Genomic DNA, 16,200 nt, shown 5'->3' on the forward strand with positions numbered 1-16,200 from the left:
CTACCTCCCCCTCATAAAAAACAAACAACACAAGCCAAGAAATGGTAACTGGGAGGCTCTGAAGTTTTACTGTAAAGGATCCTTACAGTGTCTTTATCACGTCTTCAATTTCAAGCATACCTTGGTGATACTTGGGTTCAGTTTCAGACCACCACGTAAAAGCAAGTGTCGCCATAAAGCAAGTCACATGACTTTTTCGTTTTCCCAGAGCATTAAAGTTATATTTACACTGTACTGTAGTCTTATTAAGTGAGCTGTAGCATTATGTCTATAAAAACAATCTACATACCTTAATTTTAAAATATTTTATTGCTAAAAAATGCTAATCATCATCTGACAGTGCTTCGTTGCCACAAGCCTTCAGTCTGTAAAAACACAGTCTCTGCGAAGCGCAGTGCAGAGAAGTGAGTTGAATGAGGCACGCCCGTGTCTGCAGGTTGTGTGCCCTCTGAAGTGGGTGCTGAGACATCTGAGTGCTCTAATGCCTCGGGGGGTTTCTCTGCTCAGTGGCTTCACAGTGTTTGTGGTGGGGAACTAGGGAGGTCCCCCCTCCCCGACTACTGTTGAGTCATTGGGACCCTTCAGTGAGAGCACCGCTTCTGTGGGTGCTGTGCCCTAGAAGGAGCCCCCGTGCACACAAGCACATTCAGAGAAAGGCTCAGGGTGGTGGAGGGCTCCACACTTCATCATGTGGCAAATAAATGTCATGGAGCAGAGAAGTTTTAGGGTGAGGGGATTGGTAGACAAAAGACAGAAAGTGTATTTAATAGGTTTTCCTAAGGAAGAGTGATTAAATTTATTCTTTGTGGGGAGCAGAACAAGGACTACAGTGGGTGAAAGTTACAAGCAGTTGGATTTCAGTCCAACTTTAGAAGAACATTTTTAACAGATCCAAGCATGGAATGGTTTTCCACAAGAGTTAATAATGAGTTCCCCCATTTGTTTATTCATTCAGCAGATATCTGTATATTAAGTAGCCAGTGTGATTTGGGAAGAGAGTGCTGAGAAAGATAGTTAAAGGCCCTGTTCTCAGTGAGCTGCAGTTCTCCTAAGGAGAGACAGACAGCAACCTGTAAATTAGGGAATAGGCTAATTTCAGTTGACTGTACATGTTACAGAGGAAAATAAAACTATGAAATTTAGTAGTTGGATACTACTCGAGTTTAAAGATCAGAGAAGGCTCTTGTTGAGGCAGTGACATTTCAGCTCAGATTTGAATGTCAAGGAGTTAACCATGAGAGGATCTGGGAGTGGGCATTCTAGGCAAAGGGTCCTCTAAGTATAGCTATGGCCATGAGACAGGAAGGGGCACAATATGATCAGGTATAGGTTGGCGGGAGTCATTTGTCTTGGGGAGAGACAATCATGTATTGGCAAAGGATTGAACTGACCTCCTAGGGTCTCTTTTTGCTGTGACACTGGGATTATTGCCTGTGGCAAAGAATAAGCATTAGGCTGTACTGTTTCCTAGGGACCCTTTGAAAAAAGAGAAAGGCTTTTAAGTTGTGAAATTTGGTCATTATGATGTCTTGTTGGTGAGGCTGGTTTTATTTTCGGAGTTCTTAGTGGGCCACTTGGTCCGTGCATGCTGTTACCTGGGGAATTTCATGCCAGGCTGCTTGGAGTTAGGGGACAGGGTAACACCTGGAGCAGTGCGCATCTTAAACCAGAAAGTAGAAGCTGCACTAGGCTTTGTGATTATGTGTCAGCCCTCTCCAGGAGCCAGAAGCTGCAGGGCCTACAGCTATGTCTAGTCTGGCTCGCAGTGGTTACCCCAGGGGCTCAGTTCCTTTTTCAGTTCCTAGAGCAGCAGGTGGGCCTTAGAGAAGAAGTGGGGGGGCGGGGGTGGAAAATGAAGGGGAAAGAGAGAAGAGAGGCAGCATGACCTTTTTTTGGCGTCCAGGTTGTAGGCTGCTCTGGCCCCCTGGCAAGGCTGTTGCTACATCCCCAGCCAGCGGCAGTGTTTGTGGAAGCACCTGGCTCTCCAGGCTCCATTCTCCTTTTGAGCTGTACTTCTCTACCCTCCAGAGGCTAAGCCGCTCTTTTACTCCATTTTGATTCCGCTCCGTTGAGCCACTCTAATTTTCGCCCTTTTTCACCTAGGCATTTGGTTGCCAAGCTCCGGTTTTGAAGAACCAAATGAAGCTACCGTGAAAAGGGGAATGAGGAAAAACAGGGAGTAGGAAGGGTTGGGATCCTCTGTGCAAAGACTTTGGTTCCCCTCTCAGCCCTGGGGCTTGGAAGAAGCACACACCATACTCTCCGAGTGGGGCTCCACCTTGTCACAATCCAGCCCCGTGCTGTCCTGGAACTGGATGAGCTCTTTGGAAAACTGGAAGAAGTCTCAACACTGTTCCTTTTTCAGAAGTTCTGTTTTGGATATTTGCATTTCCCGGATTGGAAAACTCACCCTAAAGGCAGCTGGGGTTTATGCCCATTGGACTGGAAGTGGTGCCAAGGGTGAGCAGCTCCGAAGGAGGGGAGGGGAGGGGAGCGAGGGGAGGGGGTTGCCAGTGATGGCCATTCCGCTGGGGCCAAAGGCAGAATTCGAGTCTTCACCATTGACCTTGAAGAAAGGAGGAGTCAGAAGTGCGGATCAAGTCGGGAGTTTCTGAGGGATGAGAATCTGCTTCTCTTTCAGCATGGGTAGCTTCAGTAGGAGCAAGAAAGAAAGGAGGGTGGGTCATCTGGAATGGAAAATTACTGGACAAAAGCTGGCAAATGGCCTCTGCTGGGGCAAGTAGTGATTCCTCATATCCTTTCATTTGAAGGTTTAAGAGCCTGATTTCAGAATCACCTCCCGTTGAAGCTGTGTTCATTTTGTTTTTCTGAATTCCTAAATTCTGTGACCTCAAGTTAGCCCCATTTGTCCTCTACCCTCAACCCATCCCCTCGAGATAAGTGTGCATTTCACTCTGGTCATGGTAACATCATTCCTGTTGCTTCCGCCAGCTGTCAAGGTAATAGTTTTCCTCATCACCTGAGCAGTTCAGAGCCCCAGTCCCAGGCTGCTGAAGTTAATGGAGCGTGCTTCCAGATTCTTAATGGCAAATCGAACCCATGGCTTAGGAGTCAGTGTTACTTACCTCCGTGTGTCTGTCAGCTAGTGAGAGGGAACGTGGAGGAAGGTGAGAAAGGAAGCGCTTGTGCTCGTCTTCAAGAAAGCTCCCTGGTTTCTCAGTCTTACTGGAATGTCTTAGATCAGAAAGGAAGAGCATTACAGCTCATGTTTTTAGACTTCCCTGGTACAGGAGGTAGCAAGGGCTTTATTTTCCTGTGTTCCTCCTAGCAATCCATTTTCCTGAGTTAGAGCTGTTCTCCTTCCTTTGGTTAAGTCTGTCAGATGCCGATTTGAGAGTTGCATGCTTTCCAGATGGAAGTGGAAGAGGAGGGAGAAAAACTCCAGTGCTTTTCAGTAGCCTTTAATTTTTTTCTGAACTGGGCCATTGTCAAATCATATAACCTTATGAGCTTGGATTTCTATAGAGTTACTCTGGGGAGAGGTTTGCTATTAAGATGTGAAGATTGAACCGTTTGATTTTTTTTTTTAGTCTTTTGCAGTAAGTGTTCCAACAGACTGCCTCTTTTGGTTCCCCTGTGCTTATATCTGCCTCATCTCATGAGATAAATAATGTCAGGTTTGTGGTTTCCTGGTGGTTTGGGGTGAAGCCCAGTGTCTTGGTAATTTATAGGACTGACTCATCTGGAAGTGTTGGCCTTCTGCCTTACATCCTGCATGGAATGACCATTCTTCCTCCTTATAGCCGAAAAGGGAGGAAACTTGCATTGCTACCTGGCTGTAAAGAGGTGGCCCACAAAATGAGTTTCATAGCATAAGCATAGCCCATCTCTGATTTGTTGTGAGATACCTCTTCTCTCTTTGGCTTCCATGGCAGTGTTAAGAACCAGTTAAGATTGTGATCCAAGAAATTGGCTTAACCTGTGCGTCTTGCCATCTTGTAGAAAGTGTCACCCAACTGTAGGGCCCGCCATCTGAAATCCATTGAGATGCTCAAGTGGCTGTTGTACAGCTTCATGGGATCTTTATTTTTTAAATTACTTTTTAGTGTGTGTTTGCCTGGCTCTGGGCTAGCTACTGTGGAAAACACAAGGGGCGAAAGATGTGATATCTGGCCTAAAGGAGCTTTTAGGTGACTGCCACACAAAAAGCAATTAGAGAATAACTCAGCTTGCAGACAGAATCAAGGGCTGTCTTTAGGAAAATTCAGAGTGGGTAAGAGCAGAGTAGGGGTAGACTAGATGGTCAAGGACAGCTCTGGGGCTGTGAGGCTTTGGGTTGTAGATGAGGGCAGGACAGTGAGATGAGAAACGCATAAACATGAGATGAGATCAGAACAGGAGCTTAGAAGCAGAAATGTACATGGTGAGTCCTGAACAAGCCTCAAGTTATTCAAGTTAGACTGATGGCATTGAAGAGTCCTTTTCCCGTGCAGTGGTCTAGACTGAAACTTTCCAGTCATCGTTAGGTCTGAATTGTGTGGCTATGATGGTGAGGTGGAGCCCAGAGCCAGAAGTCAGCCAGGTTCCTGCCTGTGGCCAGGGACCTCACCGTTCTCAGGCCAGCCTGGGTGAGGAAGGCAGAGCCCCCGGGCCCCTTGTGGTACCAGGGGTTTCCATCAGAGAATCTATACTCTCAGGTACAAAACCAAACCAGCTGAGGAGGCGAGACGCAACCTCACCACCATCCTTCTTTCTTCTCCCAGGAGGGGCAGCGTTTACCTGTGTCCATGATCTGTCTGTGCGTTAGTCACAGCCCAGGCTGACGCCTGGTCCTTCCTCAGTAGAGGGGGCTTCAGGACAGTTGCATAAGAGGAGACCACCTCCATTGGGAGGTGAGGAGGAAGGGCTGTTGGCTGAGGTACCAGCCAGGTCCGAGTAAACAGAGGGAGCAGGAGCAGCTGGCTGCATCTCTCCCAGCTGCGCCCCCGCTCTCCCACCAGTTCTGTGTAGTGCTAATTGAAATGCAGTCTGCAGAGGGAACTCAGTCTTTTGGTTGTTGTATTTTTCAGGTCACAAACTGGAAAAGGTTCTCACTTCTAGGGACCTGTTGTTGATTCTAAGATGTGATGGGTGATATCATTACCCTCAGGCCCAGGCTGTGGAACCCTCACTTGGTTAGGATTGATCTGCTGTAACCTCCTCAGGACAGGTGTGACTCACTGTGCGCTGGGGCAGCTACTGCTACAACTTGCAATTACTTGAAATTCATGTGCTATAGTTGCACAGGAGGAGGAGGGTGGGGGCTTTGGTTCAGGGCCTAGCCAAGTGGGTGACAGCTTGGAGTTTACGACAGTTGGTGATGGCCTTGGCCTGGTTGCCTCCCTGTGCCTGGCTACAGTGAGTGTGACACCCTGGAAGGCCAGCTCTGGGCGGCAGCACTCAGCCTCCTGAGGGGAGAGGGATGGTGGGGAGCTCACCGCTGTGGTTTCTCCTCCTCCTCTCCTGCTTGTCACTGGGGCTGATTATGCAGGCCCCTGCTAAGGTTGGGAATGACACAGAGATAGCTGCAAACACCCCTCCAATGCACATCCAGGAAGTACTGGGAAGAGGGAGGGTGGTTAGTGTTCCCAGATCTGGGTGTGAGAGGCCTGTGTAGAGCCCAATGCTCTGGATGCCAGCCTTTTTAGCCTCCACCTGGGCCCCTGGAAGAGCATGGCCGGCTGGAAGCCCTCGGGCCCTAGTGGGAAATGGAAATAAGAGGAACTTATCCCTTAGGTTGGATCCTTTCCTGCCCTGCATCCTCTACCTTGGCTTTGAGCCCTGAAGTTGGAGGACTAGCCCTGGGATATATAGCGCTCTGGCTGCTGGAAGGAGGTCTGATAGTCACTGTATGTGTGTGTGTGTGTGTCTGTGTGTGTGTGTGTGTGTTCATTTGCAGAAGTCTTGGTACCAGTTGGGGTGTTGAGAGCATCTCCACTGGTGAGAGACCTGCCATTTGTTTTTAGAGAATGACATGCCCCCTGTCCCTAAGGGAGGAGCTTTTGAGTTAGACATTTTCCCTATGGGAATCCTCTTGGTTTGGTTTGTGGGAAAGGGGGAATGGATAAATGATTTTTATCTCTGATTGTCAACACAGCTGTTCTTACACTGAATTTGTGCTATTGCATACATGTAGCCATCTTTCTTTTCACTGCAGCAGTGTTTATCAGTAGTTCAAAATGATTTATTTGCTCCTGGGGAGTAAAACCTTTTTTATTAAAAAAAAAAAAGAAAAAAAAGCATGACCCCCTTCCCTCCATTATAGTTATAGGATTATTGGTCCCCAAAGCTCAAGAAGGCAAAGTCAAGTCCACCAGTCCCCGTGATCTGTCCTGTTTTGACATTGGAGCCTCATGCTCAGCACAAAATGACAGGAGGTCTTGAGAAGATAGAAAGCAAAGCCTTGGGAAGAGTGAGATGGGGGTCGGACCGTAGAGACTGGGGACTCAGATGCTGCAGTTAGAAAAATAGAGTCATGAACTGTATTTAAAATATTGATTCTCTAATCTGCCAGGGAAAGACCTTTCTTTACATGCAGATTCCATATTGTCTTTGTCCTTTTCATGCTTTTGACCTTCCTGGTAGGTGCCACCCACTTTCTTCCTGTTTCCCATCCTGTCCCCTACCCCTTCTCCCAGTCCTTCCCACTCCCAGCTGCCTCCCAGGAAGCCAGTCTTGCATGCTGAGTCTGTGACATGCCTTCACGCCCATTTCATCTCATTTAGAGGGTACCTGGAACTGCTCCCTCCTCCCCAGCCCCTTCTCTGAAATGCCACATCGAGGGGCAGGCAAAAAGCAGCCAGTTAGGGCGGAAGACCTGAATGTCTGGTCGCAGCTGGACTGCGATCGTAATTGCTCCTGGAGATGGAGTGTAAGGTGAACTTAGGACACTCTTGATCAGAACCCAGGACATCACAAACCACACAGCCCCGCTCAGAGCTGTGTCCCAAGCTCCCTACCCAGCTCAGGTGGAGCAGGAAGGCTGGTCTGACCACTCCATCCCTGGTGCTTCCTTGAACAGGGACCTGCCCCTCACCGTTAGGCCCAGAACCTTCTCCAAGAGACAAACATAATCCAGGCACTGCTCTGGACAGGCCGGTTGTTGGAATGCCCAAACTGGTGCTGCCCGTGGCACAGCCACTGCTAGACATTTTTTTTGGTTGTTTTTAAGAAATTTAATGAAGAGGGGTGTCGTTCTGGGCTCGGGGTGGTTGCCAATTCTTCACCAGAAGGGGAGCCACACCCCCTCCGCAACCACTTCCGTCCTCTTCAGCCACCCCACCCTCCTCCAAGCCAAAGCGTGGCCTGGCTTTTGTCTTCCCATTTAGTTTTTCTCCTTTCCTCTACCTTTTTGTGCTTAATTTATTAAAATAGTTGCTGTATAATTTATTTTCATAAACTATAAAAATTACTAAATGGTTAAAATAGACTTGCAGGCCAATCTTAAATGGGGTGGGAGGGTCTGAGGGTGGGGTGGGGAAAGGAAAAGATGTTTTGATATAAACAAAACAAATGCACTTTGGGTGTGTTTTGGTATTTTTCTGGGAATAGATGGGTGGGTGTTGGGATGTCCCTGTAGATTAGTTCCAGAGTGGGGTGTCTGTACATACTGTATTAATAGGCATGTTTGACTCTTGTAAAGGGACATTAGTAGCTGCTGCAGGTTCTGTTTGTAAACCCCATGTACAATTCCCAGTTTTTTGTAAGTGTCAGTGCGGGAGACATTTGACTCTTGTGTTTGTATCTCCTTTTTATGATTGCTGTACTGACCCATGTCTTTTTGCGGAAGGGGTGAAAAGAGATTTGAAATAAAAATGTTTAGAAATTATTTCATGTTATTTGGGTTTTCAATCCCTCTCCTGTCTCATATGACTCCTCACACCATCACTGCCCTCTTAGGGTCCACCCCTGGCAATTAGGGAATCCCTGTGATGTCAGCCAAGCAGAGCGTCCAGAACTGGTCTTGTCAGAGTAAGAGATGTTGGAAAATTCCTGAGGCTGATGGCCATCAAAGCTCGAAGCTGCTGTTCTTCCCCAGGAAATGCGGGAGAATTCCAGAGAGCTTTCTGGGGTGGAGTGTCTGGCTTTTTTGCTCTATTTAGGGAGAGTTCCTATTTTACCATAGTGTCTGTCATTCCTAGTATTTACCTAGGCTGGCAGCTTTTCTCGTAAGTTTAACCTGTGTCCCTCCTGCCTTTCTAGCCCATTTCCTCTCCAGCTGTCCTCTTTGGAGAGGAAAGGACCAGAAATGTTTCTCTGATTGACAGCTGTGTATACTTCAAACCACGCAAATCTCTCTTCATTTTCCAACCCAAACCCTCTCCAAGTTCCCCACTGAGAGGGCCAGTGTATCCCCTTGGCACATTTTGGAGAATTTTCTATAGTTTCTTTGCATCCTCAGAGAGGGAAGCATGTTGGGTGAGATGAAGCCCTATTTCTCAGCAGCTGTATTTTCATAGGACTGATTTCAAGTGCTCCAGGAGGGAGTCTTGGAATCCCCCTTACACCATCCAGTTCATTCACAAGTCACAGGTCCGTGTTAGGATGAATCAGTGTCTTACCAATTCTGATAGCTGTTCTATGAAGGTGTGAACTCCTTATTAAAGTTTTCTTCCCTTTTGAAAGAAAAAGTGCTCCAAGCTATGATGTGTGAACGTTACAAAGGAAAATGCTTAACTCGGAATCAGCAATTCAAATGGCCACCATTTGGGCACACTTGTCAGTCATAAGGAATCTTTGCCTGGTTATAGTCGTCTCTGGCTTGGGTTACAAATGCCATAGAAGAAAAGGCATTCTTTTGGAAATAGCTGAGTCCAAAATAAATAAAACAACCCCCTCCCACCCTGTTTGCCTCCAAGCCTGGAACCATCTCCTTCATCTCTTGTGTTTCCTGTCCATTTTCAGCGACCACTTTCATTCCATCTCACCTCTCAGTGGTGTCTCATGCATGCACCTAACTTACTTGAATTCAATCATAAGCGTATAACATATAGTAATAGTGCAGGAGATTCCCTCCTCCATTCACTCGTGTTCCCCTGATTAAGGATGAGATGGGAAAAGTGAATCTTCTATCCTAGTTCCCTCCAGCCTCTTAGAGTGTGAGCATTTTGTCCGTAAGGATTCTAGCACCTGTTTGCACCATGTGGGTTCTGAAGACCAGCCGTTTTCCTCTGGTGCTCAGCCAAAGGCACATAAGTTGAATCCAGCTTGGAAGAAGTGCTAGCTGGGTTATTGATCTCTAATGGAACCCTTTCCCAAGAGATTCTCAAGAGGAATTCTGACTGTGGTTTTATCCTAAATCTGGGTCGCTATTTAAGCTGTGACATGCCCTCTCCTCAGTAGCCATGTCTTAGTATAGGCGTCCCCCCTTTTACCTGGACAAATTCCCAGCGGGTCATCCTGCTTCCTGTTTTCCCTCTCCAGTCCTTCCAATTGTCCTTTCAAAATAAATATGTGCTCAAGTCACTTTCTTAATTCAAAATCATCTATCACCTTTAACTGTGAAAAGAAAATCTTAACTTGATGTTCAAGGCGGTTTCTCCTTCCCCTGCCACACAGGTTGCCCTCTGGTCACAATGCATGATTCAAAGTCCCCAGATCATGGCATCCCTTCTGCCATTCTACCTTCCTTTGTGCTGTCCCCTCTGCCTGGAGGACACATACTTCTCACCCCCTTCACCTGCAGAACTGCTCATCCTTCAAGATTTTCCTCCAGGATCACCTCTGGAATTTTCACCAGCCACTCTTGGCCAAATGCTCCTTCCTCTGTTAAAATGTTTGGTCATTTGTCTGCCAGTTACTTGACTATAACCTCTGGTCTGTGTGGGACAGAACCTGTGTCCTGTTGAGCTCTCTCCCTGCCCTCAGGCCTGGCACAGTTGAGTAGATGTGCCATCTTGGTGGCGGCTGAGGAAATGTGAGATCAGGCCCCTTCTCAGGAGTGCTGCTTGTTTTTCTAGTCAGGCAGCCTTGAACCTGGCTTTTGCCCAAGACAACTTGATCGTTTGGAAGTATGGTTTGTTTGTTTGTTTGTTTGTTTTGTCACTAAGTGTCAGTCTTCAGAATTTTCTTGAGGAGTTGAACTGATGGTTGGAGTAACAGCATGAACTACGTGACATAGCTGTAACTCAAGATATTCCAAAGTAGGGGACATGGACCATTTCCTCCTGGTGCCAATGGCATCAGAGAGAATGACAGAGAGAGAATAACAGAGCTGTTGCTGCCCTTTGGATGGAAGATGCTGCCAATGTAGGGTTAGCCGCTGTGTCCAGTGACCAGAGGTGACACTGAACTACTGACTCCCCCTGCATTTCTCACTTAACAGAAGCCCTGCATTTTAAGAGCTCAGCTCAGGGGCCCTTCTTCACATCCTGGGCTTATCATCTCATTCCTGGCTCTCCCTGTTCCCCTTTCTGAGGAAGTTCACTTTGATTCTGGGCCTTTATTCTGCAGATTGGATGGTGATGGGATGGGTGGGAGAATAGGAGAGGCCAGCTAAGTTTATCCTGGGGGAGAAAAATAAGTATGGGAAGGTAACAGCTGAGCCTAGGGGGAGTTTGGAAGGTTTGGAATGGGATGGGAGTCTGGCAGCAGTTGTCTTATGTGAGAGATGGGTAAAGTTAAAGAAGATACCAGGATGTTTCACTGTCCACTGGGTATCATCTTCTGGTTCCCCTTCCCTGCAGCTGCCACCTTCTCCAATACCCTGATATTGTGAAGAACACAGCAATAAAGACAGACATCCTTTTCTTCTGGATATGGGGCTATTTCTTTGAATGGGACACCATATGCAGCAGTGACTGCAAGCCTAGCTTCAGTCATGTGAAACTCTTGTTGGAAGCGGGTTCTGTGTCTTATTCATCTTCTGCTCTGTCCCCCACCCGCACCCTAGTGCTATGCCGGCACACCAAGACATGGGCCCACGCATGTTTGCTGAAAACCATGCAGAAGGTCAATGACAGCCAAGCCAGAAGTGGAAGTGGCCGTGGAGGAAGGTCCTCTGGGCTGGAATCACCTTTGGGCCTGAGTGGGAGGCAACCATACTGGAATAAGAATTCACATGGGGAGGAGTACTGGTGAGGGGAGAACCCAGAATGCCTTGTGGAGGCTGGAGGAGAGGCCGCAGTGTAAGATGCAGTGGTTCTCAGCCAGAGCCGGAGTTTTGTGAGCCTGAATCACTTGGGCAAACTTTTTAAATCTCACACTCAGCTCAAGACTAAGATATCCTCCTAAAATCTCGAGGGGTTGGGTAGGGGAGAGGGGGTGGTAAAGATGGTGGACAAAACTGAGATGCATCTGATGGGTCCTTGCCCTCCTCCTCAGGCCTATACCCACTCAATACCGCTCCCAAGCAAGGACCCTGGGTTTGAGTATAATCTATTTATGCTTTATGTCTCCTTCAAAAGAGGGAGAGGATTTTTTTTTTTTTTTAATTTACCTCATGTAGGAATAGATGAGATAATGCATGGAAAATGCCTGGGACCTCTTCAGCACTCAATAAACAGCCATGGGCACTAATTATTATCATCATTATTAGTGGCATTTTGAGGATGACTGAGAGCTTTTTGTCTTCCCAAAGGCAGAATGAAAAGACTACAGGGGCCCTGTCACTGGAGGCGCAGAGAGGGCTGGGCTGGAGGGAGGAGGGATGTGGGAGGAGGGAGGGGGGTTGGGGGAGGGCAGGGCTCCTGGGCGGGTGATGGGGCGGGTGATGGGAGCAGGTGGAGCTGAGTGAGTTGCTGGGCTTTTCCTGCCACCTAGTGGCTCCTCTGGGCTAGGCCACCCAGCTGTCCCTTCGGGTCTGGGTGGCAGTGGGGCGAGGCTGGGCTTAAATATTCCTGAACACAGTATCTCTAGTCCTCTTCTGCTGCCCCCAATTAATGCCCTGCCCCCTCGGGGACCCTGACTCGGGATACATCCTCCGCATGGCCTTCGTGTGTGGGACAAGCCCCCTTTCTCCAGGTGGAATTTGGGGAAGCTTTTGTTTTCTTGGCTCGAAGGCAGAATGGGGGAGCTGAGGCAGACACCCTGGGGGGGCCATTCTCAGGCACCAACCCCACCTCCACTGGCTTGATGGCTGCTAATGGTACACTTGCCCCAGGGGGATGCTGGGGCCCCCTGGCACTGGGGGCCCAGACCTGTCTCAGTGACTGCCTTGGGTTTTTATTTAATTCTATAAATATGTACTACTTTGTGCAGGTCCTGGGTGACGGTTCCCTCGAGCCTTCCAATCCCACCTTCTCCAGAGGATTTTGCCTTTGGTTCCCAGGATGAGAGGAAGAGGGCACAGAGGCCTGCTGGTGAAGGGCCCAGTGGGGGCATCGGAGTCACCTTGGTGTCTGGATCTCTCATCATCTCCCTCCCTCTGTGAGGCAGTGCCCTCCCCTCTGAGGAGGCTGCCTGGAATGATGTCCCAGTTGCATCATTTTTGCCTCCTATTTTGAAGGCAGCTGTGACTATTTGGGGAGGGGTCTGACCCTGGGTGAGGGGCTTCAGGAGGTGGCCAGGAGCCACAGGAAGGAGTCACATGTTGGGCTGGGAATCCAAGGTCCAGTATCCACAGGCCCCTCGCATCTGCCCTGATGCCCCTGCCTTCCCCACCCCCAACACCCACTTTTCCTTCCCAGGGCCTTGCAGCCTCAGCTGCACCAGGCCAGGATTGCATCATTCTTGGCTTTGTTCACAGAGCAGCAGGTGGAGGAGTGGGGCCCGCTGCCCACCACCCCCCTTCCCTCTCATCTCCTTGTACTCCCTCCTGAGTAATCCTCCTCCTTCCTCTCTTCTCAGGCTCACAGCAGGCACCCAGGGAGTTGTCTGCCTTACCCAGTGGCTCTCAGCTCCCTTTCCACCTTCTCCTGCTCCCCAGGGAGCCCCGGAGGCTACAGAGGCAAAGAGAAGGAGGCTGGGGGGGTGGAGCAGGGATCAGCACTAGGCTGAAAATTGCTCTTCATTTCTGCTCCTGGTACAGCTGAAGGTAGGTACCACCCTGGAAAGGAGCACCTGGTTGGAGCCGGGGTATGACCTCCCAGAATTTGGAAACAAGGTCAGAAATTGTCACCTATTGAACTAAAGCTAATAATAATTGACAGAAGATGAATTCATTCAATTCTGTGTTGAAAGTACTTAACTTTTATTGATCATTTATAGACCTGTCAGTGAACCAAACATTTTATACTCACATTTCAATTAATCTTTCATCAGCTCTGTGACATGGTCCTATTATCATTCCTGGTTTACTGATGCAGATGCTGAAGCTCAGAGAGGTGAGAATACCTGCCCAGGTCCACAGAGCTGAATGGCAGCTCTGGGATTTAAATCTTGGTCTGTCTCCCTCCAGCATGACTCCAAGCATCTCAATGAGATGGAAAATATAATGCTGACCAGACTTCAACATTTTTTTACCCCCCAAAAGGAGACTTTTGCCCAAGACACTCTTCAAGAGGTAAGACTGTCCTCTTTTAATCTTATGAAGAAGGTAAAATAAGACACCTGCTGAATGACCTGAGCTGGGCCCTGCCCCCAACCCCACTGCTGCCCCTCTGAGGTACTGCTGTTGCTGAAGGTTCTGACCCATGTCAGGTGTAGAAACTGGAGGCAGGGTAGGAGCTGGTCATAGAGGTAGACTGTCAGGGAAGAGGGGGACCCCCCCCCCCCCAGGCTGCAGAGATGGTGGGCAGGACCATTCCTTCCATTCACTGGGATTTTCTGTTTGTGAAGCTTCCTGTAGTGTGCAGGGTGTGTTGATGAAATTGCTTTGGGGTGTAGAAATCTGGCAACCATAACTTGGGCTAGTAGGAGTCAACTCCTCAGGGCCAGATCAGCATCTCTGGGGACAGACAGTTCTCAACCTTGCAAAGCCCAAGCCTAGACCTTAGGCCTGGCCAAGCAGCAGCGGTTTCAGAGGCCAGCATGGGTGCCACTACCCCTGGGCCACTTCCTCCTCCTTGTTTTCACTTCCCAGTGGCTGTTTCAGCCCTGAAAGGGAGCCAGAAGGAAACCAACTGGGAAGAATGGAGCCCAAGGCCCAGCTCCACCACAGCCTGGGAGAGGGCGGGTCAGGCTCTGGGGGACATTTTTGCTTGCTAACACTCTTCTCTGTCTCCTGTCTATTTAGCCCAGGACAGACTCCGTCTGAAGGGACAAAGAGCTCCATTGACCCCACAGCCTTGTGACCCCACCCAAGTCTGCCCCTCCCCTCCCTGGGCAGCCAGCAGGGCATTCACTCGGGTAGCAGACAGGGGCCATGAGGCCGCTGAGAGGGCATGGCAGGGAAGCCAAGAGAGGCGGCAGCCAGCTAGGCGGGGAAGACTGGGAGCGTTTGGGTAGTGCCCTCCAGATCCCTGAGAGGAGTGGTGGCCAAGGATGAGGGGCTGCCGGGACTCCTGGTGGCAGTCTCAGGAGCAAAGCAGCAAGTACCCTGAGGGGCCAAAGCATGGGATGGCTGGGGAAGTCCAACCTCAGCCCCAAATTGGGCTGCCCGGGAGCTCAGGGCCTCCCCAGCCTGCATTCCTGCCTTTCTCCCTCTAGCATGCCCCCCTACACCCAGCCTATAAAGCCCCCTTTGTCTGGGCCCACTGAGGATCTTAACTCTTCCCATGTCAGCTTCCAGCCCCCTGCCCCCTTACCCTCTGGTGCCTGACAAAGAGGCCAGCGTGCAGTGAGAAGTGTGAAATCCCTTCATGCCGCCTGGGCAATGGCCCCAGGGGGTTTGGGCAGCCAGCCCTGCTTACCGATGTCCCTACCCCACTGCCTGCCTCAGGACAGGTTAATTCTCACCTCTGTCCACTCCAGGACTCTACACGCCTTCCCTGGGCAGCATGCCTGCCTCTCACTTGCCGCTCATGTGATAGTCCCCTCAGTTTGGCCCTGCCCTGACAGGGGCAGGACAGACAGGTGCCACCCGCAGTGGAGGAGGGGTTGTCAGTGGAGGAGGCAGTCTTTTTGTCACCTCCTTGATCATCACCAGAGTTGGCTCTACCGCCCACAAGTCAGGTTCCCAGCTGGTATCTGGAGCTTCAGGTGACCCTTTTCTGGCAATGAACAAACAGTTCAGCCCCTCCTCCTGCTTGGCACATGCCTGGGGCATAGCACACCGTGGGCGACAGGAATCTCCATTCCTGCTCCCCACACCCACTGAAGGGCCTCAGAACACATTTGAAGAGAGGCTGGATCCTGGCAACAAAGAGTGGCCCCTCCCCACCAGCTCGGGGTGTCCTTGGGGTCACAGGGCTCAGAACCCTACTCAGAAGGGTGGAGTCTCCCTGTGGTCAAGGCTCTATCGGTACATTTGTTCCGCTTTCAGGCAATCGCAGTGGTCTGGGTCATGAGGTCAGCTCTGTCACCAAGCTGCTGTGTGACCGTGGGCAAGTCCCTTTGTGGCCTCTGTAAAATAAGCGGGGGGGGGTGGGTTGGGGTTGGGAGGCAGGGTGGTGCTTCAGGTCAGATAACCTCAGAAATCAGGAGAGGGGCTGCCCTTGCAGGGGATCTTCTCTGGACTAACGGTGCTCCCAGGACAGGCAGAACAGGGGGTGCTGGCAATGTATGGATGTGTGAGGAATGTGTGAGTGTGAGGTTCGATGTGTGTGTGTGGTTGAGAGTGTGTGTGAGCGCGGTGTCTCTAACCGCGGGTGGAGTGGGGAGGGGAGTAAGGGGCGGGGCGGGGGCGGGGCCTGCGGGGCGGGGCGGAGCGGGGCGGGGGTCTGGGCGGCTGACACCAGGCGCTCCTCGCCCGCGGCGGTGCCCGGGTGCTAACACCGACCCGGCCAGGCGCATGGAGAGGCCGCCGCCCCCGGCGCCCCCCGGGGCTGGCGAGGCGAGGACCGCATAGCGGGCGGCAGCATGGAGCAGGTCAGCCGGCGGGGGCGTGGGACGAGTCTGGGAGGGAAGGGCGGGGGGCGTGAGGACGGATGAGGGTGGGCGCGCCTAGAGGAGGGTGCCGGCCACCGTGGGAGGGGTTGGGGCTCTGGAGCTCCAGGCGGGGCCGGAGCTCTGGGGAAGGGGTAGGGCTGCTGTGACACAGAGCTGGTGTGTACACACACACACACACACACACACACACGCACACACACACACACACAAACATGAGTACTCCCCCACGACTGATATAGAGGGAGGCGCTCACCGAGTGCTCACACACTCCCTCCCCACCCCAGCTCCAGAAGGGGAGCGTTTAGAAACCCCCCTCCCCACTCGATAAGGTTT

General features: G+C 50.5%; 1 protein-coding gene across 3 annotated transcripts in view; it reads left to right on the plus strand.

Annotated features, from left to right (window-relative positions):
• The window catches only part of SOCS7 (suppressor of cytokine signaling 7), a 30,083-nt gene extending 22,255 nt beyond the window's left edge, over positions 1 to 7,828 (plus strand). For all 3 annotated transcript variants that reach the window (XM_032457866.1, XM_032457867.1, XM_032457868.1), the window contains one exon: positions 2,104 to 7,828. The gene's annotated coding sequence lies outside the window, so the exon portion shown is untranslated. The remainder of the gene's footprint in view (positions 1 to 2,103) is intronic.
• Positions 7,829 to 16,200: the final 8,372 nt, after the last annotated feature.

Source organism: Camelus ferus, chromosome 16 (assembly GCF_009834535.1).
Source record: "Camelus ferus isolate YT-003-E chromosome 16, BCGSAC_Cfer_1.0, whole genome shotgun sequence".
In the NCBI taxonomy this organism is placed as follows: Eukaryota; Metazoa; Chordata; class Mammalia; order Artiodactyla; family Camelidae; genus Camelus; species Camelus ferus.